Consider the following 12,485-nt stretch of genomic DNA (forward strand, 5'->3'; position numbering starts at 1 on the left):
CAGATCTGCGCTGCAACTCTCCCGCCGTCACCAAAATTTCTGCAAAAAAGAGCTGATTTTAAATCAACGATATCTCCCTCATCCGGACTCCGATTCGACTGATTTGTTTTTTGAAGTTGGGTAGTTTTTCCCAAAGAATCCAGATCTACAATTAGATTTTGCAGATCTTGTACCAGGACATCTAGATCTGCGCCACAAAATCGCTGCCCTGAAAATTGTCTGCAACCCCACTGATTTTTAAATCAGCGATATCTTCTTCATCCGGACTCCGATTCAACCGATTTTTTTTTTGAAATCGGCTATTTTTTCACCAGGAATACAGATCTGCAATTATATTTTGCAGATCTTGCACCAAAATGTACAGATCTGATCTGCAAAGTCGCCGCCCAAAAAAAAATTCTGCAAAAAAATGAGAAAAGAAAAATTCTTCCTGCGTGACCCAAGAAAGTGCTCTGTGGAGGTTGTAGCACATGCCTGACATTTGTTGAATATTGCTGCAAAATTTGAAACTGAAACATGCATCAAACCCTCGTTCCCATGGAATCATAACCTGCTCCGATACCACTGATCCGGATCTTGGGAGGAGGCCCCCAAGATCTAAAAGATTGAAATGGATCTTGGGGGGAGAGAACCCCAAGATCTGAAAGATTGAAATGGATCTTGGGGAAGAGACCCCCAAGATCTGAAAGATTGAAATGGATCTTGGGGAAGAGACCCCCAAGATCTGAAAACTTAAAATGCTAGAAGAAAAAGAGGAGAATGCCCAATAAACAAAACCACAAAGAAACTTTTTATTAAAACCGATAATAACTGTAAAGGCTACATTGTGGCGGACCACCTGTCCTTTTACAAAATGTGACTTGTTACTTATAGTATTTTTCAGTTACAATACCACAGGTCAATTCCATGGGTGAATGAATACCATGGGTGGATTTTACAATACCACATGCAGATGCCATTTACAATACCATGGGTAAATTCCATGGGTGAATGAATACCATGGGTGGATTTTACAATACCACGGGCGGATGCCATTTACAATACCATGGGTAAATTCCATGGGTCGATGAATAATATGGGTCGATGAGTACCATGGGTTGATGCCATTTTCCATTCGGATCAATGTTGCAGATGGTCTACTTCAATATGCCATCAAGTATCATGAATATGAGTTGTCAAGACTGTATTCTTTATAGCAAATGATTCAATCCGAGGTAGTGATTGTCACTATTATGATGCCATCATGTTATTATTGAGATCACTGTATGACATAGACTGAAACTGTGGGAGACACCAAAATTGTTGATATGTACTCGAGTTCTGAATGCTTCATCTTTTGACTGAGATTACTTGATCCTAGAACTTTAGATAAGGATCCAAATCAACCTTACTGTAGGACTAAATTGTCTTGTTGTTGTAGACTTTCTCCTTAATTATATAGACAAAAGCCCTTACCATTGTATATTGCTGTTGTAGACTGATCCTTCAATCCCTGAAGTAGGTTTTGAAACACAAAACCCTTCAACTTTCTTTGATGCCCTTCTTGAAAAATGATCCTTGAATATCTCTTTTTGCCTCCCTTCCTTTGACTTCAACACCTTAGATTTGATACCATGTTGAAGAATCTAGTGCAAATTATGTTAATAAGATTCTTCTCACCAGGATAACTATTTGTGAGGTATTTTTAACTGTTTCTTATTAGCACTATCTTCGCTTTTATTATTAGAGTGCATTCTTAGTTCATCAAATAGTTACCAAAACAAAAGAGACAAGGACACAAGATGTTGGCTTTCTGCCAGGGCCAAAACCTCTCACTCTTTAAGAGGAAAACCCAGTACACAAAATTTTTCTTATAGAGATTCCAATTGACGAATACCAAGACCATTACCCTTGACCTATTAGGCCACTCCAAGACCAAGACACCAATCCTCTTCTTTGTCGCTGCTGAGATCATCATCATCACTGTTGCTTCACTGAGGTCATCATTATTGCACCGCATATATCATTATAGTTGCACCATTGCAACACCTTTATTGAGATCATTGCTACTCTTCCACTAAGATCATTGCTGCTCCTCCATTGAGACTTTCACCATAACACCGAGATCTTTATACTAAGATATGTATATATATACCAAGATCTTCATCATGCTTATGACTATGTATTAACTATGATTACTTCTATGCTCAAATTATAGCTGCATCTTAAATGTATGCTGAGACAGAGAGTGATAGTTTAAGATCCTCCTCTTCACAAGAATGTCAAGACTGTATGTTGAGACAAAGGTATGCCAAGAGTATATTATTGAGAGATCTTCATTACACATATGTGGACAATGGGACTACATCTTAGTATGTCGAGACATTACTTCATTAAGACTATGAGGAGGCCGAGACATCACCGAAAAACACAGAGATCCTTATTCATCCACAACACTGAACTACTGTACTCATCGGATATTTCTGAACCACTGTACTTGTCCAAGATTTCAAAGGATCTGAGTTCCTATCCTTCTTATAATGTAGATCCTTTTCACGCCTATATATAGTGGTTTTCCTTGTATATATGTCGACATGAGAGAGGGAACCATTGTGTCTCTTTATTTGAGCCGACATGACTGTTTTTTATTCATTTTGCAGGCCGACATGATGAAGAAGATTGTGCTTATCATTTGGAGGGCTTCTTGACATTTCTATAGACTTGTATACGTTAAACATAAGCTCAAGAAGAGCTTCTTCATACATGACATTGACTCTTTGACTTAATAATAAATCCTAAGGCTCTCAATGTGAGCCACTAACAAATAAACCTATTGCTCATGAAACCCACGCAACAAGGAATACAAAAATAATTTTATTTCTTTTATTTCATCATTTACAAAGATCATTTCATTATGAAGACTGAAGCTAGTTACACCTTTTTCAACACAATGTCACATTGTGACTAAGATTTTCTCAATATGAAAATTAACCATGGCCCAACGTCACATTGTCACAAAGATTGGCTTGATTTGAAAATCAATCATGCTCAAGAATGCTCAACCATGGTTGAATGCCACATTGTGACAAATATTTTCTGAATATGAAAATGAACCATGGTCAACCATGGTCAACCATATTTATTTTAGGGTTTATAATATTTATATTTCAGTTTATATGCTTTGGGTTTATAATATTAATCCCTTGGGTTTAATATTATTGCCTTGGATTTATAATAACTTGGGGTTATAGAAAAATGTATAGCATTTTATAAAGATAAATGTTTTCTCTTTGTATTAACATTTTAATGTGGAGAATATGAATCATAAATAAAATATTTCAATGTCAACTACTTACAAATTATATAAAACAAGTGAATATAAAAAATATTATAATTAAAACAATTTTTTTAGTGTGTTTCCCAAAACCAACCTCGATCCATTGAACTATGGATCTACCAATACTAGTCCAAAGGAATAAAATATCTCTACGGCATTTTAATTACAATTATGATTTCTCATTTATAGTTTATTTCAGCCCATTTATCACTTCACATAAAACTTATTGAATATAACCTATATTAATTTTAATTATACATATATACATACTTTCATACATTTCAAAATACATGAACTCTATTTTTATTTTGTGGGTATATATAAAATTATATTTTTGGGTATTTATTTAAAAAAAACACACGGAGTGGGGATTATAGCCCTTACATAAATATGTTGAGCTCTAATCCCCACTCTATGTGCTTTTTTTGATATATATATAAAAAGAGTCCATGTATTTTGAAATTCAAGTTCTTATGTGATGGAACGTATATATGTATAATTAAAATTAGTATAGATTATATTGAATGAGTTTTTCATCAAAATATTTGAAAACTTAAATATTATATTTAAAATTTTAAAATTTATTTATTATAATAAAATAAATTTCCATAATAAAAAAATATTTTAAATTTTCTTTTTTTAATTAGGTTAATTAAAATGTTCATGTCAATTTATATATATATTTCTAATGGTTATATTTAAGAAGTTAAATATTATATTTAAAATTATAAAATTTATTTATTTATTACTATAATAAAAAATATTATTTCAAATATATATTAAATTTTTATTTTTATTATATTAATTAGGAACCCCATTTGTTGGTAAAGCGTCCGCCAAAAAATCTTTTTATATGATTTCTACCAAAAAACTTTGCTTAATTTATTATGGATCAAAAAAACTTGAATACATAAATAAATATTTATTTTTTATTAAAATTTATAATACTCAAAATAATGTTAAATTTACATAATTTATATTTATATTTTAAATATTTAATTTTAATTTTATAAATTATATAAATAATACTAATATAATAATATTTCATTTCTATTTATATTTTAAATTCTCAACCTAACTTCAAATTTTATAAATTATATAATTAATATAATTTAATATTAATATAAATTATTTTATTGATTGTAATTTAAAATCTCTAAATTTATTTATTTCAATAATTAATATAAAAAAATATTTTATTTCAAATTATTTAAAATTCTTTAAAAACACCTTTTTTATGCTTCTCGTTTCACGCCATTAACAAAGAACAGTCGTCCTTTATCCGTCCTGTAATTCAGTCGTCCTTGTAGAACAGTGGCGGCGGCTCGTTGTCAGACTTCCAGGACATGCAAACCGGCGTAGCATCCATCCATCATCATAGACTGCCGTAACTGTAATTCAGTCGTCCTTGTAGAACAGTGGCGGCGGCTCGTTGTCAGACTTCCAGGACATGCAAACCGGCGTAGCATCCATCCATCATCATAGACTGCCGTAACCATGGCATGAAATGGCTATCATCATACATAAAAGGGCGCATTAAAATCCCTAGCTTGCCCATAGGGATTTTAATGCGCCCTTTTATGTACGATTTCATACAATTTCATACATAAAAGGGCGCATTAAAATCGCATCCTCCTGTCAAGTTTATATCATCGGCACTCCGCATACTGTGGAACTCCTATTCCAAAAATCTTGCGTAAAATGTGGGAAATTGTGGAATCCGTAGGATAATAATTGCAACCTTGGCATCTAGCCAAAAAGCCTCAGGGACAATAATGGCAGTCTGAACGAATATTTTAAGTACAGGGGAAGAAAGGTTCCTGGGAATCGCTTTACGGCATCAAATTCCAATTCCAACGTAGGGTTTTAATTATTGTTGTTGCGTGATAACTTTAATGCAATTATGCTGGTTAAATCTGAGGTAGCCTCATAAATATCTAAACGCGCAGTCATTGCCAAGATTTCCCTTGGCACTTCACAAACCCCACGTACAGACGAAGGCTCTGTGGTCGGATGCAATAAAGCAAATGCAAGTAACACGTTAGGGTCGGAAAACAAAAAATTGGATTGGCGGTCAGCCTTATCATTCATCTAAATGCGTAGAAGTCATTACCAAGATTCCTTTAAACAGGACTATACACAGCACAATATCTCACTATTTCATCCGAATATCAATTCTGATCGACAAGTAGTTAGCATCATATTCATCTAAAGGCTCACTGTCACTGCCAAGATTCCTATTCGTAGACCCCACCAGTAGAATCTCTCACAGTTTCATCTAATTCTAAAGTGGAGGCTGATAGGATGTGATACAGGAGAAAATCTATCAGAAAAGCTTTATATTCATAACCTCTTCCATACGATTCCCCGGAATATGAAACGGTATGTAGCTTTTATGCAGTTATGGAGAATAGTTTGAACTCCAAAAGCTTTACCTTTTATGCATCAAAAAATATAAAACTGACCGTTGCTTATGAGTTGGCAGAGTCGGAACGAAGAAGTGATAGAATCCGCTTGTCTGGAAAGTGAGATTCCACAATAATAATTGGAAAAAATATCATTAAGATCTCATACTTCAATTCTCCGTTCATATTTGTCAAGTTTATACATCGATTAAGAAAATGTTCATAGATATCCATAGACTATGTTCATATTTGTCAAGTTTATACATAGACTATGTACAAATATCATTTATGTCTCAAATAGTTCAATTCTCCGTTCATATTTGTCAAGTTTATACATAGACCATGTTCATAGATATCCATGGATCCGTACGACTAAGGGAGGTACATTGCCTCCTATAAATACGATGGATCTCCCAGAGTACAACATAATCTTCCCTTCATCCTCTTCTATCCTCCTGTTAGTTGTTCTCCTCATAACCATGAATGTCTCTAGGGAGTTGTAGACGAGAGATGGCTGAGAAATTGGCTAGATCTTTCGATGTCTGTAAATGGCTGCTTATTACTTTCACGCAGTTGATCTCAATATTTCCTCTGATCCGATGCAGGCATGTAGCCAACTTTCCAGTACATGAAGTAGTTGGTGTAGGATTACTAGAGGAACCCCTTATTGGATTGAGAATAGATCTTGTGCATACAGATTCACCTCTTTCTCCATTCTCTCCAGGAAATATTACATCCAGTGAGTGTCTGAAACGAGCGATCAAACGTAGTCAAGACAAACTACAAAAACTGCAGAGATCTGTTGATGAAGTGAAGGCAGTGGAGGCTCCAGTATATGCAGGAAATGGAGAATTTCTCATGAAGATGGTGATTGGCATGCCATCATTATCCTTTTCTGCAGTTCTGGACACCGGCAGCGACCTGACATGGATGCAGTGCAAGCCCTGCAGTGATTGCTATCGGCAGCCAACTCCAATCTTTGATCCCTCCCACTCTTCCAGTTACAGTAAGGTCCCCTGTTCAAGTTCTCTTGCCAAGCTCTCCCGATGTATTCTTGCAGTGGTTCAAATTGCGAATACTTGTATACTTATGGTGACCAGTCCTCCACGGAGGGTATCCTTGCTTACGAGAGCTTTACCCTTTCTTTTCAATCCCTTCCCCATATTGCGTTTGGTTGCGGGCAGGACAATGAAGGAGGTGGCTTTACCCAAGGAGGTGGATTAGTAGGCTTCGGCCGAGGTCCTCTGTCCTTCATTTCACAGCTTGGCCAGTCTGCGGGTAACATGTTTTCTTACTGTCTCGTCTCTGTTACTGATCCACCTTCCAAAACCAGTCCTTTGTTTATAGGCCAGATCGCTAGTGTCACGCCCCTACACCAACGGTAGTCTTCCAACCGCTTGTAGCAAGGTGCGGCACCACCGAACGCTTTCTTTTCACCAATACTAACATTCGTGGACTACGCCTACTTTCACATTAACATTACTTAGCTTGTGTTTCGCAACCAAGTAAACATACAATTATCCTTTATACTTAATGAAGCCCATACTCATTCATTATCATCATGCAATTATAACAAGAACAACAACAATTGCAACAAGTATAAAGGGGAGGGGCAACTCCCTGTAATGTGAGTCTGCCCGACAATTTTATTAAGAATATTAGTTTACAATACAAGTGTGTCTTGGCCGAACCAAGTCTCGCACTTAACCGAATAATACAAAGAGAGGCAAACCTGCCTTTACAACATCTTGTGCATCTCTTGCACAAAGGACGGTGCTCGCCCGAGCCACCAAGAACCCTTGCCAAGTCTTACACCAAGAACCGCACCTTACAAATCCACCCGGGCGCACCTTGCCCAATCCACAACCGGTTACAAGAGACCTTCCAAGTGCTCCTTTAAGACCTGCGCATGAGGTATGCGCATCACCCCTTAAATCTGCGCACTTTTACCTCTCTACCTTGTGCGTACTTCTCCAAGTGCGAAGTTTTGTGTCTAAAATGATTCCAACTTATGTTATTTATATGCATGTTACATTAGTTTTACATGTGGTCCCTTATGTGGGTGGTAGCCCCTTGGCCGACCCCCAAACTAGCATCCACACACCCATAAAACGTTCTCCTTACGTCAGCCTTGCTCTCACGCAAGTCCTCCTCCAAGTTGCTATATGTGTCGTTCAACACTTAGCCATTTCTAAGTGTTTCACCTTTCGTCGCATTAATTGTCACATTTTCTCCGCAGCTCGTCGCACGCCCGTGTCGCCGCGCCCGCCCGTCGTGCAGCCCTCGCCCGCCTGTTGTGCAGCCCGCGCCCACTTTGTGTGCCCGCGCCCGTCGACCGCCCGTGCACCCGCGCACCCGTCAACTCGCCCGGCGCCCAACCGCGCCCGCGCTCGGGTAGAACTCGAGGACCTTACATCCTCCTCCACCTGAAATCGTTGTCGTCCTTGACAACATACCATCCCGGTAGCCATCCACCAAGATCACCATCATCCACAATGTCGACCTCTCCACATAGAGCAAACATCCTTGCAACATATGTTGAGCCTCATCTCCATCATGCCTCGACTTAGCGACCAACTGCCACCAAGCTCACCATACCAAGGTATGCACCTCAACAGTATGCTCTCCATCAGATATCATCTCGATCCATGATTACTAACCCTGTCTTCATCATGTGTCCTCATGTGAACTGCTGCCATGATACTCCAACATGATGCCAACACATCTTTGCCCACTGCATGCCCTCATGTCTCGAACTAGTTGGATGGCCAGTCCAACTACCACGCTCAAACCATGAGAGTGAACATCCTCATGCCACCATCAGTCGTTTCTCAAAACATCCTGTCACATCCTTGACTCGTCAAGAATCTATCTCCATAATCCATGCTCAGGTCCATGGAACTCCATCCACCTCATCTGCAACATGATGTCCATGATGTTTGGTGTCAATGTGCTACATGAAATTAGCCACATCTATCCCAACATCATCATGTGTGTGTGTGTCTCCTCCATGTGAAGAGATCATCTCCTCGACCCGACTCTCGATGTGCCACATCTGGGTCCATGAAGCACCCCTTCATCATATCCACAATGTGCCATCCCTCAAGTCTGCCATCGAAACAAGTATGCACTTGTCTCATCTATCCATGTGTCAAAGTAGTTGAGTCTCGGCTCAACCCATGCCCAAGTCAAGGCATCATCATCATCATTGTAACTTCATCACCCCAAAGTGTCTCATATCGATCATCCACATCAAGTCACTCTTCCAAGCCATGCCCATACATGTACTTTGAAAGTATGCATCCCATATTGCATCAAAGTCTCCTGACCTCATCTCCTCAATGCATCAAATCCTCTAAGTCCACCACGTATGAAGTCCCTAAAAGTCACAACAATCTCATGTCATCATGAGCTCCTTCAGTCATCTCCAACCAACATCTCCATGTAGTAGGAATGCTCCATAATCTGCTCACAAATCCATCCAAGTCCATGGTCTTGTTGTACAAGAGTGCACAACCTCTCCATAGGCTCATAAGTAGTAAGTCTCCATGTCACACTAGCAAATCCATCTGCACAACATCCCTGCCTTGGCACTCTTCCTTGGATGTCCATGACACCTCTACAAGTGCTCCCACACAATGTCCCTGCATAAGACTGCCATGCTCCATGCCTCCAACCTGATGTCCATGACTAAGTTGTCTATGTAGTCCAACCAAGTAGACTCATTACAACCATCGGCCATCCTCATCCAAGTCTACAATCTTCGGTCTAGTGAACTCGGTCATCCAACCATATCATCATCATCACGAGTCCCTTCCATCATAGCTCCTCCACCAAAGTGTCCATCAAGACTGTCTCTTGGTCTCGGCCATGAGAAGTCCACCCAAGCATCACAAGTGTGTGCCCTCCTCAATCTGTCCATGAGTCATGCCGGGCACTTAGCCATGTGACTAAAGCATGACCCAATCATCCACAACGATCATCAAGTTCCTCCCTTGTCAAGGGCCTTTGTACCTTCTACCATAAGGTCACAAACAACCCCAACAAGTCCTGCAACAATCAACAATCCTTGCTTCTCCATACAAGGTCTCATCCTAGTCATCCATGGCAAGATCCTCCATAGCATAGGCAAACTGGCTTTGCCTCTCCCTGCATACGGTCCATCCACCAAATGCCCAAATGAAACACAAGTATCAATACTTACTTCATCATCATGAGGCTCTTCCTCATTCATCCATGTCTGCAAACTGCACGATCCTGGTCCAACTTGATCATCCTCAAGTTCATCCTCCATCATGGTCATGTCTGCAACATCTTCAACTGTCATGGCTTCCTCTTCTTTGTTAGCACAATCTGCAACTTCATCTTGCTCCATTGTCCAACCAAGTTGAAGAAGCTCATCTTCAACATTCCTTTCCAAGACTGCAAGCTTCTCTCGAATCCGGGGATTCTCTTCTTTGAACCGCTTCAACTTGTATAAGGTAAGCAAGAGCTTCCCTTCACCTTCCCCCAAACTTGCCATGCCTTGTCGTTCAGCCTGGTCCAAGCACTAGGCTTCACCTCTGCTAAACCTGCTTCCACTGTCACGAGCAACCCTGCTGAAACCGAGTCTTGAAACTACCTTCAAATGCTTGAACACCTGAACCGTGTTCAAGCCTCAATGTCACCTGTCATCAACTTCAAACCTTCACGAGAAAACCTTGCTCTGATACCACCTGTCACGCCCCTACACCTGCGGTAGTCTTCCAACCTCTTGTAGCAAGGTGCGGCACCACCGAACACTTTCTTTTCACCAATACTAACATTCGTGGACTACGCCTACTTTCACATTAACATTAATTAGCTTGTGTTTCGCAACCAAGTAAACATACAATTATCCTTTATACTTAATGAAGCCCATACTCATTCATTATCATCATTCAATTATACCAAGAACAACAATAATTGCAACAAGTATAAAGGGGAGGGGCAACTCCCCGTAATGTGAGTCTGCCCGACAATTTTATTAAGAATATCAGTTTACAATACAAGTGTGTCTTGGCCGAACCAAGTCTCACACTTAACCAAATAATACAAAGAGAGGCAAACCTGCCTTTACAACATCTTGTGCATCTCTTGCACAAAGGACGGTGCTCACCCGAGCCACCAAGAATCCTTGCCAAGTCTTACACCAAGAACCGCACCTTAGAAATCCACCCGGGCACACCTTGCCCAATCCACAACCGGTTACAAGAGACCTTTCAAGTGCTTCTTTAAGACCTGTGCATGAGGTATGCGCATCACCCCTTAAATCTGCGCACTTTTACCTCTCTACCTTGTGCGTACTTCTCCAAGTGCGAAGTTGTGTGTCTGAAATGATTCCAACGTATGTTATTTATATGCATGTTACATTAGTTTTACATGTGGTCCCTTATGTGGGTGGTAGCCCCTTGGCCGACCCCAAAACTAGCATCCACACACCCATAAAACGTTCTCCTTGCGTCAACCTTGCTCTCACGCAAGTCCTCCTCCAAGTCACTATATGTGTCATTCAACACTTAGCCATTTCTAAGTGTTTCACCTTTCGTCGCATTAATCGTCACACTTTCTCCGCAGCTCGTCGCACGCCCGTGTTGCCGCGCCCGCCCGTCGTGCAGCCCTCACCCGCCCGTCGTGCAGCCCGCGCCCACTTTGTGCGCCCGCGCCTGCCCGTGCGCCCGTCGACCGCCCGTGCACCCGCACGCCCGTCGACTCGCCCGGTGCCCAACCGCGCCCGCGCTCGGGTAGAACTCGAGGACCTTACAGCTAGTTTGAAGGCGAAGACTTTTAGTTCGACACCCCTGGTTCAAAGCAGATCGACGCCAAATTTCTATTATCTTTCGTTGGAGGGAATCAGCGTTGGTGGCCAATTATTGGACATCCCCGATGGTACTTTTGATCTTCAATTCGATGGGAATGGCGGAGTTATCATAGACTCCGGAACCACTGTCACATATCTTGAACGAACTGGATATGACGCTGTGAAGAAAGCACTGATCTCATCAGTTAGTCTACCACAGGTTGATGGGTCTAACATTGGACTGGACCTATGTTTTGACCAACAATCTGCCTCTTCAACTTCAAACTTTCCGACAATAACTTTCCACTTCGAAGGAGCAGATTTCAATTTGCCAAAAGAGAACTACACATATACTAATAGCAGTGGCATAGGTTGCCTTGCAATGTTACCCAGCAATAGGATGTCAATATTCGGAAATATTCAACAGCAGAACTACCAAATACTTTATGACAACGGGAGGAACGTGTTGTCCTTTATGCCTACGGTCTGTGATACCTTGTAACTTGTAAGCAAGAAGATAGGCTATGGTGCTTAGCATTTGCTAAGGGTATGGTTTTTCTGTCTATATATATCTTGTGCTGCTGTAACAGTTGACGCAAAAAACAAGAAGATAGGCTATGGTGCCAGTATTTGTTAGGAGTATGGACTTTCAATATCTATATATTTTGTAATTTCATACTACCACTGTAACCGTTTGGACGCAACAATATTTACATATTGTGTATTTATAGAATAATAAAGAGCGTTGTTTCAGCCTATTTCAAAATTATTAAACCCAGGATCTGTTTATGTCAATGGAATAGAGAAATCGAAGGCGATTACTAGGATAACAAGGTGGACTAAATATTTCTCCTGTAAAATTGGTTATCAGACTAATAGAAGTTTATCATAATCAAAATTTAGATATAATATGATATGGAAACGGATATACAGTTGTTTTTTTTTT

At 39.9% G+C, this 12,485-nt stretch overlaps 1 pseudogene; it reads left to right on the forward strand.

Moving 5' to 3' along the window:
• The first annotated feature begins 6,093 nt into the window (after positions 1–6,093).
• Positions 6,094–12,041, forward strand: LOC149263837 (aspartic proteinase nepenthesin-2-like; annotated as a pseudogene).
• Positions 12,042–12,485: the final 444 nt, after the last annotated feature.

The sequence above is a fragment of the Pinus tabuliformis genome, chromosome 6, assembly GCF_031772625.1.
Source record: "Pinus tabuliformis cultivar Carrire ecotype Pingquan chromosome 6, CPIR1, whole genome shotgun sequence".
Classification (NCBI taxonomy): Eukaryota; Viridiplantae; Streptophyta; class Pinopsida; order Pinales; family Pinaceae; genus Pinus; species Pinus tabuliformis.